General features: G+C 40.7%; 1 long non-coding RNA gene across 1 annotated transcript; it reads left to right on the top strand.

Annotated features, from left to right (window-relative positions):
• The first annotated feature begins 1,866 nt into the window (after positions 1 to 1,866).
• On the top strand, positions 1,867 to 17,544 carry LOC119969623. Its single transcript, XR_005461428.1, has 3 exons — positions 1,867 to 2,433; positions 3,763 to 4,133; positions 16,737 to 17,544. It is a non-coding gene; the product is annotated as an uncharacterized LOC119969623 (long non-coding RNA).
• The last annotated feature ends 266 nt before the right edge of the window (positions 17,545 to 17,810 follow it).

The following is a 17,810-nucleotide window of genomic DNA, read 5'->3' as shown; positions in this document are numbered from 1 at the left end:
CTACCTATGTTTTACCTTCTTGCCAACTCAACCTGGAATTATTAGGGGGTAATATATAGATCATTCCACCCAAGTCAGTAAGATGTGGCGCATATCCTTGAGAAAGGGAAAGGTAGGAAATTAATAAGGTGTTTCATCACTAATAGTCGAATGCACCTCAGTTGTCTTAAATATATGGTTGATCTCACCAGCGGCCGTGCGCAATGCCAACCAAACTAGCTGCATTGTTTGTGCTGAATAAATTCCTGCAGTATACATGACTTCAAAATATCCATAGGTTCTTCCAGATGGCCTACCTTCCCAGAGACGCAGTATACAATTGTGTGGAAATTACAGACATGTATAGATAGGTGGTGATGGGTGTGTGTGTGTGTGTGGCTTTTGTACAGGGGTCTATATTTATACCTAAATGTGTAAAGATTGATGTAAATGGTAAGGAAATGCGAAAGAATGTATTGAAAGCAGTTCAGGCAGCCGCACCTTTTGGTGACAGGAAAAGAGCAAAATCCATAGTTAATAGATATATTATAATCTGCAATATACAATACTGGTGCCTGTTGTACAGTTAAGTTATGTTTGGTATGTGATCGGTTGCGAGAACAAGAAGCCTGGGACCAGTAATGAAGATCCTCCTGCTTCTGTAACATGTTACAAAAATATTGTATAGATTATGGCTCACAGGGGAAAGGTGAAACTTGGTTAGTTTTACAGCTGTGTGCTTATGTTTTAAACCCTGCTCGCATGCTTTCTTTTAGTATTGAACAGCTGGTTGCTGCAAACAAATAAATCAATGCTCTCGTTACCCCCAACTCTACATAAAGAATCTGTCATTAAACACAACATTCCCTCTGGTCTTCTTCATGGGCAGTTATCTTTGGAGCTTAATGTCTAGTTCTGGAGTCTGGAGATGCTCTCTTGGTCAGTTTCCACTGGTGACCTAAACTGCTATCTCTTGGGATTTGCATTATTCAGCTCCAATAGGAAGTCTTACAGTAGATTAGTGCTCACCAGAGCAGTTCAGGAGGACCCAAGAGGAGTTTCCGCTGTGTGCTATCTAAAGTGATCTTCAGGCCACACAGATAACAAGTGCTATCCTAATGCTATTGAAAAACATTGTTATAAACTGATGAAAGTTGGCTTGTATCTTTAATATTATCATTCCCAAGTATTTGAAAATGAATTGAAATGAAATGAAAATTGCTTATTGTCAGAAGTGACAATTGCTTATTGTCAGAAATGAAGTTACTGTGAAAAGGCCCTAGTCACCACATTCCTGTGCCTGTTCGGGGAGGCTGGTACAGGAATTGAACCGTGCTGCTGGCCTGCCTTGGTCTGCTTTCAAAGCCAGCAATTTAGCCCTGTGCTAAACCAGCCCCTTTGCATTTAATTGCACAAGGCAGATGAAGGGGGAGAGAATGGGATAAAAATCAATACCCTTTCAAATTCCACTTTCAAGACATTTCCATTGTTTCTTTCAGCAAAAGGAAGTTCAACAGATACAGCAGTTTCTGTCAAGATCTATTATTATACTGATGCTTACCATACATAGTAGGGACCTACAGCATCACCAGGACACGTTAGTGGTAAGATGAGATACCTCTTTATTTGGCCTGGCTAAAAATAGCAGTCAAATGGCAGAGTCAGGACACTGCAGGACTAGTAGTCAATGGGCTGAGCGAGCGATTGAACTCCAAATACTCCCGGCTCGGCAATCTGCAGCTGACAGGCTATTTTTTGCCATGGTTGACTAAATATGGTCAGGGAGGCAGCAACGCTGAAGAGACTGGTTGTCAGTAGTGCATGTTTCAGATGCTTAGCTGGGTATATAAGTACTAGAAATGTGGTCCCACTTTCTGATTAGAAAGTATTCTCAGCAGCCCCCTCCTGCGTGTGTGAGTCCTGACCTCTACTGACCTCTGGAGGGGAGAAGGTAGCTTCTTGCAGTCCTGTTCAGTGTAGCTCATATGTATCAAGGTGCGCTGTGCTGCAGCATCCATTCAAGTGAAGGTTGCCTCTCCTAAACTCCTGGTTTTGTCCTTCAGCGTGGTCTGCCTCTTTTCTCTCTTTTTCTGTCTCTGTCTCTCTCGATTGCTCTCTCTCTCTCTCTCTCTGTGCCTTTCAGCTACTGCTTGTCGCTTGTATGCTACACCTTCTAACACCCATCAATGTGGTAAGCCTGTGCTGCAGCAGGATAGAAGGAATTGGGGCTGCTAATTTCAGAAGAATTTCTACATCTGAGGACTAATACTACCACAGGGCCTGTTTTCTGCATAAGAGATTGGTTATGAGAGAAGGCTGACGACTGCTGCATGAAGTGCATTATTACCTCGTGATACTGTGACCCTCCTCTATGCATCCCTAACTCTCCAAAGCTGATTCAGCTTTCAGCTAGTGCTCTGGTGACACAACTGCTGCAACAGAATCTCTGATCTGGTATGTCTTTCTCTCCTTTCCTTCTCTTCTAACTGCTCTGACTGCATTTGTGTATGACAGTGGGGCTCAGAAAACCCTTGCCCACCAATATGCTCCCAGATATATCTGTGCGCTGTCAGTCGGTGTGCCTGCCTGTGTATCTGTACATATATTTTAGTGTGATGATGGGAGGCTGTGTGTGTGTGTGTGTGTGTGTGTGTGTGTGAGAATGCAGGAGGTTGCAAGGGTTTAATTCTTCGTATTTTTTTTAAAAAACTGCAGAGCAAGCAATAGGCTGGAATGATCTAAACAGAAATGTGAGACCTCTGACATGCGATCACTTTGAAAGGTTAAAAAGCCTTTTATGCTTAATGCTGAGATAGGCTGCTTGATGGATGCTGACCGGGTGATGTAGTAAATAAAACACAGTGATAAATAACAGGAATAATAGTAATTACTTAATAGCAGCCTATCTCAAAATGTGACTGCAGTTAGTAAAAACCCATGTCCCTTTAATCATAGATTAATAAAAAAACTTTCATCCCATGTCCTCCATGGGGAATTGTCATAAATTAATACTGAAGCTAAGAATATTCTAAGGGGGTGGCATGGTTTGTGTGTGTGTGTGTGTGGAGGGGGGGGGGGGGGGGGGGCAATTTCCTGCTGTCCTCATGTTCATTGCATATATGCTTCCTTAGTGAGATCATCTGTAGCCAGTTTCTGATTTCATTTGTTTCTCATCGTCTATCCTCATTTGTCAAATGGCAGAGGAATGTGTCACACATTTATCTTCACCTCCCCGTGCTGCCATTATCGTGTGAAATTTTGAAGGTGCCAACCAGTGTTTGAGAGAACGCAGTGTAGCTGAACTATCCTTGGCATCTAAGGAAAGTTAACAGGCTCGTGATTAGAAGTATATTTCGGACAAGAATTCTCTTTGAAATGAACCATTAAAAATTAGAAAAGAACCCCCCCCCCCCCCCCCCCCCCACCCTCGATCCACCCCAGCAGGGCCTTTCTGAGATCTCTTCAGGGAAATGAATGTTCCTTCCAGCTTCGAACGGTCACCGCTGAAGTTTGTTTAAAGTCTCCCTGGTAGTTTTGATCAGGAGAACGTGTGAAATTGTAAAATTCATTACCACCGAGACATTTGCTCTGCATTTGCCTGCAAATTGGTATTGATCTGTGAGGCTTGGACAGAGTAGCAGTCAACAAAGCAGGTGAGTGGACGGGCAGAGCATACCATTACAGCAATGCTGAATGAGCATTAAGTGCCCCGTGTGACCTCTTGCTTTAGTGTCTAAATCCTGCCTATAATAGCCTTTTATTCAGTCTGATCATCATTTTCAGCGTCGCCACTCTGGCCACATTGTTAGGGGAGGTTTAAAGCTCAGCCTGAAATGACTGCAAAGCAGACAGAGAAAGACAGAGACTGAGAAAGAGCGACTGGAAGCACAGAATGGGACTGGAAGTCAGGAGGGGCCGAACTACTGCTGCGTCCGGCCTTATGAAATCTCTGTTTGTGGGGAAGCCTTGGTGCCTAACAGCTACGTACAAGTGAACTGTCAACGACGGCAACAGATGTGTGCTTCAGCTGCACCAAGTCTAAAAGTGCACCTACCCTGCAATCAGGAAGTAATTCCAGGAGCAGTAGCATATCCACCAGTCAAAATATGACGAATGAAACCATATCATTACTGGAATTTGTCTTTTGAACCTAGGTAAGCAAATTTTTTTTCTTTTCTAAACTGTGTGACAAGCAACCAGTTTGGATAATGAAAAGTCTTCTTTTTTGATCTTAGCATGAATTAAACTTTGCAATATGTCACTGCAGTAAAAATCTTTTTGACTTAAAGAATTGTGAAATATAAAAGTGTTCCCCAGTGTCTCCCCCACCCCCAACTCTACTATCTGCTAATCCATGGAAAACATGTAAAGCAGACTGCCTTTCCATGTTGTAGTTCTTAACAATTGTTTTAAAAAGAGGGGTTGAATGGGATGGGGGGGGGGGGGGGGGGGGGTTGAGGTGAGGTGGTGGTGGGGGGGAGGGGGGGGGGGAGGTGTGTGTGAAAGAAACCCTTCTAACCCCTTTAAATTCATTGCATGTCTCCCAGACCGAGGGGAATACGGTTTCTGAATCAGCATTTCTTTTACATGAAGGATGCGCATCCGGCAATTACCTACTTGGAGCACATACTTCTTTATATGCCCATATGAACGTTGCAAGCTATGGAATGTAAAGAAGTATGTATTTCTGGTAGGAAAGGTTCATCGGAGTAGTGTGACCATTCCAGAAAAAAATAAATTGCCTGACAGGGCAGCCTGAATGTGGAGTCAATTGATGAGCTTGTTGTAGTGCATGTATTGTTCTGTCACTTTTCCTGTGTCAGCAGGTGGAACTGCTCATCAGGACATTAAATATTCAATATGCTGACTGCGGCAGTGCTTTGAAATGCAAGGCTAGAGAAAAGCTCCCTGTCCACATTTGTTTTAACAAACCAGAATCAAAATAGCATTCATTTTATTTATTTTGAAAGGGAAATAATGTCACGTAAATGGTGACAATTGTGGTTAGTCAGGCAGTCACCCCATTGTATTTCAAATTGCAGGAGTGTCCTTATCTCTAGATCAGTCTAGCAGCACGAAGCAGCAGCCTTAATTATTTCGGGACCAGGAGAAATGTATTTAAACCTGATTTTTTTTTTCAGCATGAGGTGGTGACTTTTGTATTTTGCCATTATTATTGTCCAAATTAACAATTTAAGAATTTCCAGCAAATTTGAAGTCAAATATTTTACAAACAGAATAGTCAAATGTAACTATACCTCAAAAAGACATTTTGTCAAAGTGTTGCCCAAAACACGATTCAGCAAGGGAGTTATCCTACTCCCATACACATCGTTTAGAAAGCCTGGACTAAGTTAGAGGTCAACCCGCATCCGAAAAAAAGTTTTGCCGCAAAGTTGCACTGGACTTTCCAGGTTCAACTAATTATGTGAACCTTGACCATTCACATTTTGGTTTTGACAATGTAAAATTGCACGCCTCTACGTTAGCGCAAATCTTTTTCATTTTTCGTTCTGTTTTATGCTCAATTTAACCTGGTAGATTTACCTGGATGAGATGTTCACGTGAACTTAATTCATTACGGGAAAATGGAAATTGAAATCTGGCACATTCTCCTGGCGAGACGGAGTTGTCTTTGCGAATTAGATTTTTTTTCGTTCTTGGTGCTTTCCAGGTAGCATGTTCCTTCACCATAGTTTTCTTCCACCAGGCATGGCCGCATGCGCAATTTAGAAATTAGACGCCAAAATAAATTGCAGGTTCTGCCTCATGATTTAGTTGGGAAGTGACTACAAATGAAAAACCACTGTGATTTCCGAAACAGGCTTGTGAGGTTTTAAAATCCGACAAAAGAAAAATAATTGGTTTTCTGTTATGAAAAGACAATTGCACTTTAATTTTGGCAACTTTTGATAAAGGTCAGAGGGTGTAAGTATTGTTGATTAGTCATGTGACACGTGTTCTTTTGGAGAATCCCACTAATGTTAAGCACTGCAAAGGAACTGCGACAGCAACAGGTGGGAAGCAGACTAGATTGAGAACATTCTGCAGTATAAATGGATGACCTTTGACGAGGGTGACAGAAAAGCATTGTGGGTTGTATTCAATCCAACTTGACAGGCACAGTCAAACAGAATAAGTCTGCATTCTCTGAAAAGGTCTTGGTCCATTCGGTCATTGCAGAATTGAACAGCATTTTACGACTATGTTGAGCTATTTGGTTAATGCATTTTATTTACCACTCAATGCCAGCACTTCGAGAAAACTATGATTTATTAATAGGAGGCAGGGGATACTGTTTTTGAGAGATTTTTCTTCACTGCATCACAATCTACGATTTACCAAATCAATTTAGATTTTTAATTTCAACATGCAGGGATCTCATATCAAAATATCCCAAATAATTGTAACAAGTGCCCAACCCTTTACACTGCTTTTTCTAAGTTTCAGATTTTCTTTCCAAGTAAAAGTGTAAATCCAAAGTTATAACTCATTAGTTAGTTTGTAGTGTGAAGCATATTGGAAGTGAACCTGTCAAAGGCACCCTTTGTGAAGTTAATTTATCATTCATTTATTACATAGTCAAAAAATGCCAATGGATCTTTCAATAATGTGAGTTGGTAAACTTGCAATCCAGCAAATTCCAGTGTCTACAGACAATTAAGACAGCTTACAATCCAAAGTTAATAGCTCAGCAACAAAGCCAGTCACCATTTTATGGTGCAAGTGTTTAAAATCTCAGATTTGGTCTCAGCGTAGCATTAGTGAATAGCGCATAAACAATCTCATTTTAAGCTGTCGTCTCAAAGTGAAAAATGTTGCGTTGAGAAGGAAACCTCTATTAAGCATGATTAGATTGACCCAAAGGACAGATATTTCAGCTGCTGCATTAGAGGTCGATCAGTTTTCTCAGATCAGGACGGAGAATTGTTAAGATATTTTTGTTTTTAAAAAAGAAGGGCGCAAGTGAAATCAGAAGCACGTGTTCAGCATTAACGGGTTTCATGTAGAATGCACAGGATTGCCAGAAGTGTTCAATTTATGTGTGGTTAAAGGTTAAAGAAGGGAAGCGGCAGCTGCCGTTTTAGCATAAATTGAGAGTATGGTACCTGGATCAACAAATCAAAAAAAAATCTGCTGAGTCAGAGTTTGGGCTGTGCACGTCCTATTGCAGAAAGATTAGCACTGCACTGCAGTATCTCTTTATGCGTCTGACACTGGCCTGGCTATTTAATCTTGCCCTATTTCCACTGTTATATTCAGATAAAAGTAGAGAAAAGGCCAGATAAATCCACAAAGACATTGCACCACACTGGTGTGGTTGCCTCATTCATGCCCTCTGCTGAGACGGCCTTATCTATCAGAGTGATTAACTTTCCCCCTCCCCTGCCCATCCTCTTCTCTATTTGCTCTACCCTCCCAAAAGGTACAGAGGTCTGAACATTTGCTGACACTCTTGTGGATGGAGCAATTTCTTTCAGCTTGATTGACGTTCTGAACAGATGCAGATTCTATGAAGCGCTCTGCTGCCCGAGCAAGTAGCTCGTCATGCCCTGATATGGGCAGCTCATGGAAGTGCTCTGTTGTCTAAATAAGAACCCCAGCAGCCTAAAGTGTCCAAGAACACCATGACAGCTGATATAAATAGTCCTCATTCTCAGCTGCCCTCTCAGCCGACATCCTACTTAACCAGCCCCTGTAATGGAACAGTGAGATGCTTTTCATGGTAACCAAATGCAGTAGTGTACAGTGATTGGTAGCTGAACAGCTGGGCAAGATAAATCTGAACTATTCCTGTTGTCGGCCATCATGGCTCAAATTTAAAGCTGTCAAAACCAATTTTTTAACACATGTACCAACATTATCTGTTAATTATCACACCCAAGCCAACAATATTTGAAGAATTGACAATTTTCTTTATTGTAAAGCTGTTGGAACTACCCAATCTTTTAAGGATTTCCTACATTAAAAAAAATGCATGAACAACTATAAAAAAATACTTCTGTGTTATCTGTGAACATTGTTAACCTATTTACAATAAACAGAATGAGTAGTACAGAGAGTTACATCTTCTAAATGAAATTCTGCATCATTACAAGACCCCATACACAGCAGTATCAAATTCAATTTAATATCTTATTTTGTACTGGGAATCTGCAAGATTTATTCAATGTAACCTTTATGGCAGTTTTATGGGTAAACTTTGACAATTTTCTTTTCCACAGGCAATTTTTTAATATGTCAGAATATGATGCTGGGTAGCACAGTGGGTACATGGCCATATGATTAAAGTCAGTCGCACAGTCAATTGAGCGCACGGGATATTGAACCTCTATGTTTTACTTCCATGGGCCAGTTTCAGTTAATGAAAGTGGCTGCTTTCTATTTGCTTTGCGAAGCACTACAAGTTTTCTCTGATACTAAATTTAGGCCAGTTGGCAGAAGAAACTCTGAATCCATTCAATGTTGTACAGGGAGCAACAGAAAATTGATGCTCCCGCTTATTTCGGTCCTGAATGCTCATTTAAATGATCTGAAGTCAATGTTCTTTCTCATTGATTTGCTTCAATGATGTGAGCATCTTTTTTTCCAAATGAGATTTTAAGTGAATAATTAATATTTTATCAGAGCAGTTTCCTCATTAAATAATTAAATTTGTCATGTGAAAAGTTTCTGGGTGTTATTAATTTTTTCCAGCACATATTACATTCATAAAGCAAATGCTGATTCAAAGTTAAAAGAGCTACTGTCTCGGATGTGAAGAACTTTCCCACATTCATTAAGTAATTAGAGTCTTTTTATACATTAAAATTTAATGTAACAAATATTGGCAAAGAGGAGGTAATAGTATTTATTAAGCAGGACCTCAAAAATTACAATGGTTCATATTTGTCATTAAAAACATTGAAGTCAGCATGCAGAGCTGAAATGTTAAATATTCTGCAGGTGTTACCTTGGCTTGTAACAGTTAATTGGTACAATTATTTACTTTGAGAGGTGAATTCACACTTATTTGTGATGCAATTAGGTGAAAACAATTTCTTCAACTAAACACTACGGCTCAATAAATGTTCAAAGTAATAGCTGTGGGAACCCGTTTCACATTTTTGTGCTTTGAGTTGCCCTGATAATGGCCATTATGGATCCAAACTGATGAAATAATTGTGATTTAAAAACCTAACTAACAAAGAATGTCCATTTCAGTCGCACAGAATGGATTTTGCAGTAAACACTCTGTGGTGGAATTTCTGAGCTAAATTAAGTAATAAAAAATGACAAGAAAACTAAAAATCTTTCAAATGAAGTTCTTCTTGTGTCTAAATTGTTCCTGTCCAACTCTAAACCCAGAAGCATTGAACTGCAGCAGCTTTTAAAACAATGTATAATTTTGATCATACAGCACATCCAAACATTTCAGTTAACACACAGTGGTAACACTTCGAGTCATCACATGTTTATTAATGGGCAAAACAATTTGAAATGATTTTTTAATGCTCAAATGTTTCCTTTAACAATAGTTAACTGGTACAGCTCTGGAGGAAAAAAGTTCAATACATCTCACGTTTCTGCCCTCTTTCAGTACTATGGATTTCAACTTGCTTAGAGCAGATTATCCTATTTACTTATCTGGAGAGTTACTAGATTTAAAGGTCACCCAAGCAGATAATTACAAGCCTAGTTATTGTCACTTTTGAGGTCTGAATCATAATCACAATTTCAAAGAAAGTACCCAAATACAGTGATTTCTTTTTGGTTGTAACCTATTTTGGAGTCTTCTGTTATCTTTTTATTTACTAAATTAACAGGTCCACCAATACAATCTGAAATACATTTATAATGGTGAGATGAATATAGTGAGTGCTGGGAACTGAAACTATTAGAGGACATGCTGGAAATACACAGCAGGGCAGTCAGCAGGTGGAGGAGAAAGATGGGTTAATATTTAAAACATTTAAGATATAAACATTAGTTTCAGTAACTAATTACTACAGACTTCATGACACAATGATGAGGTTCAATACTTTCACTAAAGTTCATTTCTGAAACTTATGAATGCTGATTCTATCTTTCATTAACAGAAATGCACATGGGGGCATGAATACTCTAATCGATATAAAAACAGAGATCTGCTCTTGTTCAGTGAAATATAACTGAGAAACATCAACTCCAACTCTCATCCATTCTGTCGCCTTGAGGTCAAGTAGCTACCTCCCAACCGCTGACAATTCCACTCTCTGGACTGTCCAGAGGTATGGTTCATTCTGTAATTTCCACCTGATCCGCTTCCTTTGCTCTTATTCAGCATTTTCCTCCCGTGTAAATCTGAAACCAGGAGTGGAACAGCATGGGTGGCACGGTGACTGTCTCACGGCTCCAGGGACCATTCGATCCCGGCCCTGGGTCACTGTCCGTGTGGAGTTTGCATATTCTCCCCGTGTCTGTGTGGGTCTTACCCTGCAACCGAAAAATGTGCAGGGTAAGTGAATTAGCCACGCCAAACTGACCTTTAATTGGAAGAAAATGAATGGGATGCATTAAATTTATTTTTTTAAAAAGGAGTGGAACAGCGTGGAGAATTTAAAATTGTGCGCAGGATTCTCCAGTCCCCAAGCCGCCTGTTTCTCAGCGGCGCAACGTTCGCTGGCGATAGGAATCTCTACTCCCACCACTTGCCATTGGGATTTCTATTGAAGCCACCCCGTGCCGCTGGGAAAACTATGATTGGGGGTGCGCTGCAGGCGGGAAAAGAGAATTCCAACGATCGGAGAATTCTAGTCTGTTTCTCACCACTCCTGGGTTACAATAAGGAGGCGGGATTCTCTGATCCTGAGGCTAAGTGTTGGCGCAATCTGAAATGCCGTTGCGTTTCTCGAAGGCGTCAACACAGCCCCAGGATCAGCAATTCTGGGCCTTATAGGGGGCCAGCAGGGCGCTGGAGAGGTTTACGCTGCTCAAGCTGCTGATCCAGCCGTGGAATGGGCACTGGGGGAATGCGCACATGCGCAGGACTGGCGCGAACCCGTGCATGCACAGTCCCACCGGCACGATTTCCGCGCACATGCAGTGTCTCCCTTGTCCGCGCCGGCCCCAACCCAACATGGCGCAGGAGTACAGGCGCCGGCCGGGAACAAAGGAGGCCAGGAGACAGAGAGGCCATCCTGCCGATCAGTGGGTCCCGATCGCGGGCCAGATCACATCGGAGGCCCCCTCGGGGTTGGACCCCCCCCTCCCTCCCCACAGACCGCCCCCCGGACCCTTCACGCCAAGGCCCTGCCGGCTCAGAGCATGTTACAACGGCGCCAGCGGGATTCGGGTTTTTTTTTTACGGCCACTTGGCCCATGCAGGCCGGAGAATCGAGGGGGGGCCACGTAGAGCGACCCCCGACCGAACCTGCGCCGACCACGCCGGCCCCAATGGTGCCGATTCAATTGCGTCCCGGCGTCGGGCGGCGTGGCGTGATTTGCGCGCCACCCCCGGTGATTCTCCGACCCAGCACTGCACTACCTAACACCTCCACCTTCGTATGTCTTTCAGTCAAAAGTGAACATTTAAGATTCGGCGAATAAACTACAAATAAAAAGGCTACAATTCAAGTGGAATTTTAACGGAATTATAAAATAGTTATTACCAGAATTTTAAAAAAGCATTTAAATTGAATAACTAGACTCACGGCACCGAGGTCCCACTCACGGCGCCAATGTCCCAGGTTCGATCCCGGCTCTGGGTCACTGTCCGTGTGGAGTTTGCACATTCTCCCCGTGTCTGCGTGGGTTTCGCCCCCACAATACAAAAAAGATGTGCATGGTCGGTGGATTGAACACGCTAAATTGCCCCTTAATTAGAAAAAATTAATTGGGTACTCTAAATTTATTATTTTTAAAATTGAATAACTAGAAATCTGTGACATAAAGGGGTGTATGCATGGGCATACTTCAGCCACCAAATGGTTTTATATATTTTTTTAAACAATCTTTACTGTCACAAGTTGGCTTACATTAACACTGCAATGAAGTTACTGTGAAAAGCCCCAAATCACCACATTCCGGCACCTGTTTGGGTACACAGAGGGAGAATTCTGAATGTCCAAGTTACCTCGTCTAATTGAGAATTAGTTAGCCATAAAGGACAATATGATTAGTGACATTTATTTTTCATTATAAAGCTACAATGTGTTTTGAAGCATTTTGAAACCTATTTCTCACAAGGAAAGAATCCATTTTTTTCACCTGGAGGTTTGTTGCATTTCAGATGCCACACAAGTAAAACTCAAATAAAATCATGAGGGGAGGATGAATTATTGGGCAATAAATCACAGAGCGGCAAACTTTCAGTGGAACAATCACATGGAAAAGGATGCAAAATTGAAAGTAACTCTAAATTATGATGGAGAAGGCAGAATTCACCTGTCAAATTTTAATATTGTTATTGCTCCTTTATTGAATTTCTGACAGCTTTACAATTGTAAAATTTGCCAAGAAGCTTTTGAAAGTTGTTGAGTCTTGCAGCACAGCAGGAAGACACTTGACCCATTTTACCTACTGGCTCTTGAACAGAACTACCCAGTTCGTCCGACCTCCAATTGTTTCCCATTGCACCTCTTCAAGGGTGTATCTAATTCCACTTTGCAAGCTACTATTTGCTCTACTTCCACTGTCCTTACAGGCAGCCCATTCCAGATCGTAACTCATTTTTAAAAAAATCCTCATCACTCCCCTGCTTCTTTTGTTAATCACCTTAAATCTGTGTCCTTTTACCTTTGCCCCACCTGTCAGAGGAAATAACTTCTCCTTATTTACCACACCAAAACTCGTAATCATTTTGAACACCTCTACTAAACCTCCCCTGAATGTTCTGCGCATGTCTCAGGTACCATCCTGGTAATGGACACAACTATTCTCATGTGCTTTATTCCTGTTTCTATTAGTAAAACATGTCTTAATAAACCTAAAGATGATCAATATTCCATGTTATTAATTTTGGTTTAGCTGTGATACATAATCCAAGTAATTGCTTGCCCATCATGCAACAATAAATTGCACACAATTTAACACAAGTTTCAAACTACACACACTGAACTCTGCAAAGCAATGTTATCTTTTGTCGAGTACTTTTTATAAATAACAGTAAATGCCAAAATCTACAAGTAGATGCTGTATGGTCACTGTTTGCACGATATCCCCGTGTCTGTGTGGGTTTCCTCCGGGTGCTCCGGTTTCCTCCCACAGTCCCACAGTCCAAAGACGTGCAGGTTAGATGGATTGGCCATGCTAAATTGCCGAAAATAGTGTCCAAAAAAGGTTAGGAGGGGTTATTGGGTTACGGGGATAGGGTGGAAGTGAGGGCTTAAGTGGGTCGGTGCAGACTCGATGGGCTGAATGGCCTCCTTCTGCACTGTATGTTCTATGTTCTATGCGCCTAAGACAAACAGGAAGACAGAATTTGGTATTCTGGATTCGTGAAGAGAATAGTTTCCAGAAATTTTGGCATCCTGCATATTGCTCTCTTCCTTATGAGGAACATTGGCATTCCAATTTACCAGCTAAGTTGCACTTTAACAAATGAGAAGAGGAATTAGCAACTGAAACAGAGAATCACTATTACCTGAAATGATAGGGAATACCATTATCTGTGGTAGAGAATATAGAAAATTGCCTCAGTTTAAAACATCATAAAATCACAGTAAATATGGAGGCTAGTTTTGAAACACATAATTAAATAGACAACTTAGATGACTGTTATTGGATAATCCAATATGCACCGTTGATCTCTATTTAAACATAAAACTTTGTTATATTTTTGGCTCAAAAGTGTCAGACTGATACACATATTAGAACTTTTTTTAACCTTATTTACAGTAATGTTATATTTATCATTCTCTATTCCATACATTTGTAGCTTCAACTTAAGTAAAGTAAATGTGAAAAATACCTGAATATCGGAGGTATTATGTCTCAGGAATGTTTCAATACTTGAAAAGGGCATTTCCTGATGTCCAGATCTCCAGATTGTTCAAGTGGGCTAAATGTTGTTAAATTTGTGGAACATTACTGAAAAATAATCCCTTGATTATTCAATTTCAGTGAACTGCTATTTTCACTTTGCATGTTTGTCACAAGTAGATTTTAATCATACTTGTCAATGTTCCAGTTAATAACGTAAGCTTATAAAGGAAAAATATCATGGCATTCTTTCTGAAACAAATCTATTTGAAATTTAAATATTGTTCACCTAGATTGATACTTATAGGAGGTTAATAACCTGTGAGAATAAAAATATAATTGGCCAGGATTTTCCAGCCCTTCACACCAGTGGGATCTTCCAGTTTCCACCAAGGTGAATGGAGATTTCAACCGTTAGTTGTCCTCTCCATGGGAGAACCCCCAGCGGAGGGGGCTGAAAAATTCCTGCAAATTAAGTTCATTTATTAATTCATGAAATAAACAATTGAACAGACTCCAGTAAAGCAATAAGCTCTCACTAACAATATGAGACACCATTCCGCCCTAACCTCTTCCCACTCAACTTCCTTCTGTGTCCATAAAAAGACTTTAATGGCTGCTCATGACTGTACTTTCAATCTCCTAGTTGCCTAGACTTTGACCTCTGCTTCACAAAATTGTTGTTTCTCTCAATCACTATCCCAACCATTTTTAAAACCTTCACTTTCATTCTGCTTGATTCTTCCTCATTTTAAAGTCCAAGACGTGATTTTCACTGAGTTGCAATGACTCAGGAACCCTTTAAAAATATCTTGATTGCAAGATCCCTGACCCAGGTCCTGGGGTTTCTGATTTTTGGGGATGCTTTTTAAGGCTATGGGCTGGTTTGGATCATGAGCGAGCACCCTGAACTCTTGACCTGGCTGGCTCCACGATGGGAAAAGGCATGTTCCCGTCCTCCAGAATTTCTATTGAGTTCAGGCAGGTTTTCAATGCGTCGTAGTTCATAGCACCTTAGAGGTGTCGTGAACCAAGGGGATCTTTAAAAAAGTTGAGTTCACCAAGTTCTCCTCATGATCCACATGTCATGGTATGACCCCCAGCTGACAAAAACCCTTATGGCCCCTCATGTCCCCACAAGACAAGCTATCAGACCTTCATGATCATTCACCCACTTATACATAGTATCGAGCCAATGAATCCCATAGTGACAGTAGGATGTGCAAAACAGAGCTTTCAAAAAAGTCATTCATTGATAACTTTCCAGTTTCTTAAAAACTAACTTATTTTACTGTAACACAAAAAAGTCAATCATCCAGACCATTAAACTATCAATACCTGCAATCACTCTGAACCTCCATTTTGTGTAAGTAAACTTTGTAAAATTGACAGAAGAGGTCAGAGAGCCAGAGCTAGTAATCAAATAATGATTCATTTTAATGGATGTCTGGGCTTTCAGCATAGAATACGCATCGAATACATAATGAAGGCTGACTCAGCACAGAAATCTATAAACTGGTTTGGGGTTCGGTGGGGGACATGAGGTGGCATGGTTAGGGCACAGGGAGTGTTTTTTTCATGCATTTTCAGGATATGGGCATTTCTGGCTTGGCCAGCATTAATTGCCATCCCTAATTGCCCTTGAGAAGGTGATGGAGAGTTGCCTTCCTGACCTGCTGCAGTCCATGCGGTGTGGGTACACCCACAGTACTGTGGGGTGTAAGGAGTAAGGGAAATTTGACTTTCTATTTGTATTTTAACTGGAATAATGCACCATAAGAGGCCTTTTAAGCAGTCTGCATCTGAACCCAGCATCTCTTGTGGCTATCTTGGAACTCTTTCCTAAGTTGGCTGGCATGACTGCAACTTACATCAGCCACCCCCTACAATGAAAATCCTGTCCTTGCGGGCACTTTCTCCCAGGACAGGTAAGGATTCAGCTGGAAATTTTCCCAACTCTCGCCACCCATCTTGAGGATGAATACCCAGGCCATCCATCTTTGTTCCTTCAGTTGAAAGGATTCAGACAGGAGCTTGTCTGATACACAGCTGACCTAACCATCCATCATCAGATCTGAATGGATCAAATTCTGATCATTATCCTCTATCAAACCATTCTCTTTTCCAGGATCATTCTGGAGATCCAAGCTAATCCAGCGCTTCTTTTTCCTACGGCTCTGGGATAATTGTAGAATGTATTTACTTGAGCTTACTGCTGAGCTTTGCGTGTTTATTCTGGGGTATCATGACAGCAAAATGTATTGTGCTATAAGGAGATAATTACAGTTCAATAACAAAAAGGGTATCAGTAGCACAGCATGTTTTGTTCTGATAATTGCATAGTCCATATAAGAATGACCCATGTATATTTCCTGATTAATCGCTACCTGGACATATTTTTCAGCCTGTCTGTTTCCAGAGGTCAATTTTGCCTGCGCCGTGTTAATATTGGAATTTATTCCCTCCTTTTAACTGTTCATTTTATTCCACTATGCCTTTCCTAAGTTTGGAACATTTCTTTCAAATTTCTGTTAACTTCTTGAGTCGGGAGAAGAGAGAGAGAGTATTCCTGTCTAACTCAAGGAAGTGAATGTTAACTGAATATATATTTTGCCACTTTTTGATTTATAGGTGCTTCAGTGCTGACTTGTAGTTATGATAGAATGCTGGTCTTGCGTTCATCAGACATGTACAACTTAAGAGATGGTGCCAGTTAACCCAACAGTGCTGTCGTGGAGGTGGCAAACTGATCTGCAGAAAACAACAACCATCTTTGCTTTTAATGTTATTCCTTTTTTTTTTCTGCTCATAACTAGGAAACCCTGAAGAGGACAAAAGTGCCTGCCTCCAATGCTCTGGCCGAAATTAATTTCTGTTCTTAAGCTTTCACACGAGAAATAATTATCTGCCAATAAATAAGCTCCAGAACAGTCAATTCTTAGAGAACCATGTACAGTAAATGATAGGCAAAAGTACCAATAAAAGATTGATGTGGCTGAAATTTTACCAGTGCAGTTGGTAAGTACATTATCATTCTATGTTACAGTGGATTCGGAAGCGGCTGTATGGTGATTAAGATATGATAATTCGATTACGCTCTTACATAAAATGTGAATGTTTTTTAATTGATAAATCAATATTTCAGATAAACAACTACCCTTTCCTGAGTCAAATGCTTTGCTAAAGCTGGTAAAATGGAACCAAATCAACTCTTCTATGGATTTGGTCCCCTTCAACCAGCTGTAGCTGTGCATTGATCGCCACAGCATGAGCTGGAGACAGAGAACGTGCCTGAGCTGAAACTGTCAATGAAGGCTGAAGATAAACAGCTATGAAGACATTGTCAATAGGGAAATTATGATGCTTGACATCTACAAATATATCATGTGTACGTAAACTGGTAGGCTGCACCCTAATCAAGCAGACCTGTGGAAAGCCAGGAATGCATGGAAAGAGAAATCTTTATTCTGGCATTTCCTTTCAAAGTGCTAAACTTTTTCCCCTAACGTGGAATCGTGATTCATCAAAGCAATATCTTTCTCATGTAGCCAGCTCGTAATATTAGTTAATCAATACTTGTACAAGTTGTGTGTTGATTATATAAATAAATGGTTTAATCTCTTTTATCTGGTTCACTGGAGTTACTGCAATAATTTCCTTCCATTATTACAACAGTCAAATCTTTTTTTTCTTCATACTCATCAAAGAGAGGGATGTGAGGAACATAACACTTAAACCATTCAGTGTCTGCATCAAGCACCTCCAGGTTGGATATAACATTATTAGATGCGGAGTAAAGTTCTCTTACTCTTTCCCAACCTTCACCTCGTAAAATCACCTCACAGGTATTAGTTTCGCATTTCTTGCACCGACTACGTTGATTTTTCTAA

Source organism: Scyliorhinus canicula, chromosome 7, assembly GCF_902713615.1.
Source record: "Scyliorhinus canicula chromosome 7, sScyCan1.1, whole genome shotgun sequence".
In the NCBI taxonomy this organism is placed as follows: domain Eukaryota; kingdom Metazoa; phylum Chordata; class Chondrichthyes; order Carcharhiniformes; family Scyliorhinidae; genus Scyliorhinus; species Scyliorhinus canicula.
This window is presented reverse-complemented; position numbering and strand designations above follow the sequence as displayed.